Source organism: Dipodomys merriami, unplaced genomic scaffold (assembly GCF_024711535.1).
Source record: "Dipodomys merriami isolate MVZ:Mamm:240054 unplaced genomic scaffold, mDipMer1.0.p SCAF_63, whole genome shotgun sequence".
NCBI classification, from domain to species: Eukaryota; Metazoa; Chordata; class Mammalia; order Rodentia; family Heteromyidae; genus Dipodomys; species Dipodomys merriami.
Window position 1 is genome coordinate 5096201 of NW_027206213.1, and position 7337 is coordinate 5103537.

Sequence of the window (7337 nt, forward strand, 5' to 3'; positions counted from 1 at the left end):
GTTGAGATTTCATTTTAGTGAGAAAAGATAGTAAGCAGATAGGTAATATGTTTGAGAAAATAAGCAGGTAAGAAGAAGAGAGAGGAAGTAAGGTAGTGGTGTTTAGGTAGAGTGGTCAGGAAAGCCACCTCTAGTAAAGGGACATTTGAGAAAACCCCTAAAAGAAAGGGAAGAAAGGAAGTGGTCATTTGGATCTTTGGAGGAAGTAGATGCTGGCAGAGTAACTGCAAGGGTAAAGTCCAGTGGTAAGGGTGCGACGACTAGAGGTACTCGTTGCTTGATACCCATAGGCCTCAGAGCTGGAGGTGAGTAAGTCTGGCTTTTTCCCCCAGAGCCATGAGAAGACATAGGGAGTTGTTGAGCCAAAGAGTGACAGTTGTCCCTTGTTGTAGGTGCACCCTGTGGAGTGGCCTTTGAGGAGATGAAAGCAACAACAACAAAACAACAAGGAGGAGGCGGCTTCTGCAGCAGTCCAAGCAAGAGGCAGTGGCCATTTAGATATGGTGGCAGAAGTATTAGTAAATTCTTATCAGCATTACAAGCATTTCTTTCCATATATATATTTTTTTTTGGGGGGGGGGGTCCGGTCGTGAGGCCTGAACTCTGGGTCTGGGCGCTGTCCCTCAGCTCTTCAGCTCAAGGCTAGCACTCTACCACTTGAGCCACAAGCACCACTTCCGGCTTTTTTCTTTTTGCTTATGTGGTGCTGAGGAATCGAACCCAGGGCTTCAGGCATGCAAGGCAAGCACCCTACCACTGAGCCACCTTCCCAGCCCCGTTTCCTTATATTTTTTATTAGCATTAGTTAGCTGTACAAGCTGTTCCTATACAATACATCTTGATCAGACTCACCTTTTCCCATTATGAAGCTTTGACAGTTCAGATCATCTCCCAGTCCCAAATTTCTTTAAACTGCAAAATTAAGAACATGGGCTCTTTTATTTCCCCTGTGCTCTTAGAAAGTTCTTCTGGTTCCTGAAAAGCTAGGTAGGTTCCATCCAAATTTCAGTGTGTTTGAAAGTGTAAGTTGCTGAATGAAAATGATCTTGGGTTGAATCTGGTGGTAAATGGTTTTGTAGGATTAAGAACAACCTTTGAAAGCCAGGCGCCAGTGGCTCACACCTGTAATCCTAGCTTCTCAGGAGGCTGAGATCTGAAGATCACGGTTCAAAGCCAGCCAGGGCAGAAAAGTCCGTGAGACTCTTATCTCTAAAAAACCAATAGAAAACTGGAAGTGTTGCTGTGACTCAAGCGGTAGAGCACTCGTCTTGAGCTGAAGGGTACAGGGACAGTGCCCAGGCCCAAAGTTCAAGTCCCACGCCCAAAGAATAACCTTTGATTTGTTTTGTGAGTGGAGTTTGGGGTATTTGGATTGATGAGGATGAATTTCTTACATTTTAGGAATATTAAAAATAGTACTAAATAGGCTACCAAACCTATCCAGAATACTTTATCAGGGAAGACTTCCTTTCATTCTTTAAAAAAAAAAAAGTTTGATTCCTCCTCAATCAGTCTAAATGGTTAATTTTGCATCTGGTGAACAGAGAGAGAACCTAAAGAATTTTTTGTTGTAACAAAAAGCCACATAGGATTGAACTCATCTTGCACAGGAAAGTGATTAGTAAATTAGTGAACTGTAGAGCTTTAGATTTTGTAGTCTATAGAATGAAGGATAGGCAAATTTTGCATATGCTTTGATTATAGGCATTTGTTTAAAAAAAACATTAACCAAGACTGTGACCCATTTATGAAATGCAACTGAAATTCAAGATGAACTGCATTTCTACTAGTGGAAACTACTAAAAAGGTTAAGGAAGGGAAGGGAGGAGGGCAGTCAAATGTGATTAGCATTAAAAAAATGTAAGCAGGGCTTTGAAGATGGACATTCCAGATTTAAAAAAATCAAACCCATAGATTATTATCTTTTTTTCCTTCTTATTTGTATGTCTTATCCAGTGTATGCATGCATGCAGAAATCCTAACACTGCAGGAGAATTATACATTAATTTGTACAATCATACTATGGACAGGATGAGATGTTTCCAAATGGTTCCACTAAGAATATCTGCTAGAAAGGGTGACACTGTTAGCACCCCTGTGGGCACAGCTAGCTGCCAACTCAGAACGTCCTTGTAATGGTGAGAGATTTGTATGCCTTCTGCATTCTGTTCTATAATACTGCCATGCTAATTTTGATATCAAACAGACATGCACCTCATACCTGGACATCTGTGAAACAGGAGCATCCCAAATGTTTACTGCATATAATTTCCTGGTTCCAACTTCTTCCATGACCCCAGCCTGGAAAGGTGATCACAGCTGGATTTTGAGAATAAGAACCTACACAAAGTTATAGCTCCACTTAGGCTTTTAGTTCATTCTTTTTTTCAGGCCAATCTCTGCTCTTATGATCAATATTGATGTAGGCAACAAAATGTACAAGTCAGCATTCTTTTGTTTACCTAGTTAGGTAGGAGGCAAACATTTATCAAGTTATTTTTCTATATTTCAAAACATGATTACAATTCTTAATTATATTAGGGACTGTGCTCATGGTTAGCAAATAATTATTTCAGGCACACACTCCCAGATTTGTAGTGTACCAAAGTAATTAGGGAACAGCCATAAAGTTTGGCAGTCAGTGCCAGTTCCTAACATTTCATTATTTTCCATTTATTTATGAGGGAAGTAGAACCAGCTTCCTGTGTGTGTATTAATTACTTAGGACAGGAAAAGCTGATTTCAGAAAACCTCCAGTTTAAGGAGATAATTATGAGCCCAGGTCCAGGAAAAGCTAGCTCTAGGCTTTAACAAGTGTAGACAGCTCCAAGCCTAGGGCAGATATGGGAGAAATGGGGACTGTCACCGTGGACTCTCTTTTTTTTTCTTGGTTGGTCATGGGGCTTGAACTCTGGGCCTGGGCGCTGTCCCTCAGCTCTTCAGCTCAAGGCTAGCACTCTACCACTTGAGCCACAGTGCCACTTCCGTTTTCCTAGTGGTTTATTGGAGATAAGAGTCTCACGGACTTTTCCTGCCAGGGCTGGCTTTGAATCATGATCCTCAAATCTCAGCCTCCTGAGTGGCTAGGATTATAGGCATGAGCCACCGGCACCCGGCCGTGGCCTCTCTTTATGATGTCTGAAAAGTCTTTCTTGGAGCATTTCTCCTTCCCAAAAGAGCTCCCTTCTGTGAAACGTAACAAATGCCTGGCTGAAGGGGAAACAAGATGTGTATGCTGAAGAAAACAGAGCAAACCCTGCTTCTAGCACTCACAACTGGCAGCATGAATGAAAGCTGTTTTAAGACTTTCTAGCAAAGGTGTGTACTGAGAGAGTACTCCTGAGTCTTCTCTCCAGCCTCACCCGCCTGCAATTCCAAGAGGCAGTTTTCTACACACAAGGAATGTGAAAGGCTTGCCAGTCTATTGCCCAGGTCTAATTACTCTCTTCTTATTCTTGCTGCCCACTTCTGTTTTCTTTTGCTGGCATACAGTCCTCCCTTTCATTGTCTGTGTTACTTTATTTTCTTGTCAAGTGGTACAAAGAGCTTTTTGGTTTTGTAGCTGCATAGAAACTTGCCTGGTTTGGCAGGTTAGAAGAAGACTGGGATGCTGGAGTTCCAGGGCTGCAGAAACTTTGAACACAGGAGGAAGTAGGGGACATATGTACCAATTGGTCTGTGAGGAGTTTTAGAGGTAACGATGAGGGGACATAGAGTTCTGGCCTTCTTAAAGGTGAACTGCACCGAGCAGCCTTCCCCTCGGCTCCCCCCCCCCCCCCCGCAAAAACAAAACAAAACAAAAAAAAACTACCCTCCAGCAGGAACTTGGAAATTCAAACTTGGCATCTAACTTTGCCTACCCAAAGTGGTTCAGAGAAGACATGTTTTGTGTATTTATTCCACAAAGATTCATTGAGCTGGGCTCTGGTTTAATTCTTGTTTTGATTTTCAATTTTCTTTTCTTTTTAAAAAAAGAAATCACATAATACTTACACTTAAAACAAATATGCTCTTAAGACCTCACTATTATCCTATTATTGGGGCTGAGACACACCCTCCTAAAGATGTCTGACCATAAACAAAATACGCCATTCCAAAATCTCTCTCTCTAACATATTTTGAACATATCTAACATGTTTTGTTATTTGGAGAAGTTGCAGACAGGAATAGCTCCAAAAATCGTGTCCTTTTGTAAAAGAAGTTAACATCTATAATGGAAATCTATAATAGTGAAATCTCTGTATCAGGAAGAGGGTGCTGCAGACAAATTTTATCACCTGAGGGACTCGTCTGTCTAACAAGAATGTTTTTATTCACCTTATGGGTCCCACTCACCTGCTGTAACTTGTGCCACCACCCCACACAAGCAACCAGCCCCTGCTCTCTTCCTAGCTCAGAGTGCTATATATGCTTAAATTATTTGCCTTTTCTTTGGGTCTGTGACATAGTTTTGTGGGTAGGTATATAATTAAATAGGATTCTTTTTACTCCTGTTACTTTTAGCTTAGACAAAGAAGCTAGGAGGGTAGAGAGAAGTCATTTCCCTCCCCTGCATTCATACTATGCATTCCTCCTCTGCACAGTTTCTTCCATGTGGCAGAATTCAAAACGAATCTCTATGCTTTCCTGCCAATGTGGCAGCATAGCCTAGAAAAATGAAAATGAATTCAAGGACTGCTTCCAACCCTTTTTCAATCAGATAATATGTTTCCTATCTAAGGCCAGTTTAGCTGGTACATGATGCTCTCAAGCCTGAATTGTGCAAGTAAGTATTTCATAGAGAAAAATTAAGTTAACGTTGAAGGAAATACTGTATAGATAAAACATTACATTATATATGTACAATGTTATATGTGTGTGATGTGTGTGTGTGTGTGTGTTTGTGTATTGTGTGTGATGGTGGGAAGGAATCCAGGACATTTGCGCTTGCTAAACATATAGTCTATCTGTGAGTTGTACTCCCAGTATAAAAATATTTTATTTACTAATTTTATTGGGACAGGATTTTACTGGGTAGCCCAGGCTAGCTGCAAACTTGAAATACTTCTGCCTCAATCTCCAGATTGCTGGGATTACAGGTGTGTACCACCACACCTAGTCCCACAAATTATTTAAATTGAGATCGCATTTCAAATTGGCAGTCTGTATTGATTGAACTCATCACTGTCATTCATCGCAATGTTGGCTTTGACTAACTCAGTGTTGTTCCTAAACCTGAAGATTAACTGGAACTGTATAAATTCAGAAGGCTTTGGCCTGGGCAGGGCCTTTCAAGATTGCCTGGTATGTGGATGTCTAAGATGGGATGGAATAGGGCCAGAGTAGAATCTTCAGTGTTTTGTAAATGCCAACCATCATTTTATTACCAAGAATAAAGATAACTTGGAGAAGGGAAGTAAAGTTATTGTTTGTGCTTACTTTTTAATCCCTGAAATTTAATGGGAAACTCCATCATGAAGAAGAGAGGAGCACATATTTGTTTTTAGTGCCTGAGGTAAAGATGTAAGTATTTAACTTCTGTCCTTCAGAGCTTTCTCAGCTTTCTCTATTGACAGGTATCTCCTTGACACTAATCTAGAACCTTCCCATGGCAATTCTTCTCACCCAGTTCTACCCACCCTATGCTTCAGAATAATAATACAAGATGGCTTGTTTCCCCAGAATCTCAGCTTCTGTCTTGGACAGGTTGGCTTACTTCATTCTTATCATTTTAGACACCTTCCTGCTCCTCTGGGTTCCTTCTTTGCTCCTGATCAGATTCTTGCTCCACAGAGTAGGTTAGATTTAGTGGGCAAATCCTCACCTAGCCTGAAAGAGAAAATTGCAATCCACACAGGCCACATACATTTGCACATGCTCTTTCTCAGAAGGCAGGAGTGGGTAAGTTCTAGTCTTTCAAGAAGCCACTGTACATCTTTTTCTCTGTTGGCCATGATACTCTAGATGGCACAGGTAGGAAAATGCTTCAAGCTGAAGCATTTAGAACTAATGAAATAGAGCTAATGATATAGAGAACTAAGGGTCAACAGTGGATGATTTATATGGATTATTTAATTACAGGTGAGATGTTATAAATAGAAATGAGAGGAATGAGCTTGGTGAGAAGAGGATGGGTAGACTTTCTGAGTTTGGACAGGATGTGTATTTTTTTTTCAGATCTAGTGCTGATTTTAATCTGCAGTGTTTTTCATTTTCAGTGTCTAATAGAAGCTCATAAAACAGTCACAAGCTTACCGAAAAGCCTAGTATAATTATGATGAAATGCTAAATTAGAGTTTCATCCAGGAATCAGAGATGTGGGAAGTGCACACATCTTTTAGTTCCCTTTATCAGTGTTAACCCTGCATTTAGTCAGTGTGGTCTGGTGGCTTAGATTTGTAATCTTAGGTACTCAGAAGACTGAGACATGGAGGATTGTGCTTTGAAGCCAGCCTAAGCAGAAAAGTCTGAGAGACTCCATCACCCATTAATCAGCAAAAGGCGAGATTGGAGGTATGGCTCAAGTGGTAGAATACAAGCCTAGCAAGTATGAAGCAGAGTTCGTACCCCTCTACCAGTAAAACAACAATAATAACAACAACGCCATAAGTTGTATTCCTAAAATCAGGATTTGGTCTTGCCTTTCCAACTTCACCTGGTGCCTTACTCTCCCCTGCTCACCACACTCCAGCCAAATTTGGTTTTCCTATGTTCTTCCAGCATTGAGCACCCTCTTTCCTCAGAGGTTGACATTCTCTTCCCGGGCACTTTTTGTGCCCGTACTGGGACTAGGTACTCAGAGCCTAGTTGTTTTCCTTTCACTTTATTTCCTCAAGCCACAGCTCCCCTTCTGGCTTTTTGGTGGTTAATTGAGATAAAAGTCTCCTGGAATTTCCTCCTGGCTTCAAACCTTCCTTGATTCTCAGATCTCAGCATCCTGAGTGCTAGAATTACAGTTATAAGTTACCAGTATTGGGCTGGTTTTCATCCTTAAATTCTTAGCTCAAATATCACTACCCTAGTGGAGGGCCCAGCCAGGTCTCTTTCCTGTCTCCTTCTGCTCAGTATACATGTCTATTCCAGTCATCTTGTGTCTGACATGGTTGTGGCCTTTTCCTCCAGAAAGTTAGACCTTCCAGAGCAGGGAAGCTTTGAGAACTGGGCTCAAAGATCTGTTTAAACAAATGAGTGAGCAAACAAGTGGGAAAATTATACATCGCTACAGGTCTGCAGATGAAATACCACCTCAGAGCTAGAGGACTCCAGGGTCCCAAGGCTGTGGTCCCATCTGTGAATAATTCTCCTTGGGCTGACTGTGTGAGGAACCCATTCCACGCTGAGAAGGTGAATCCCAGCCT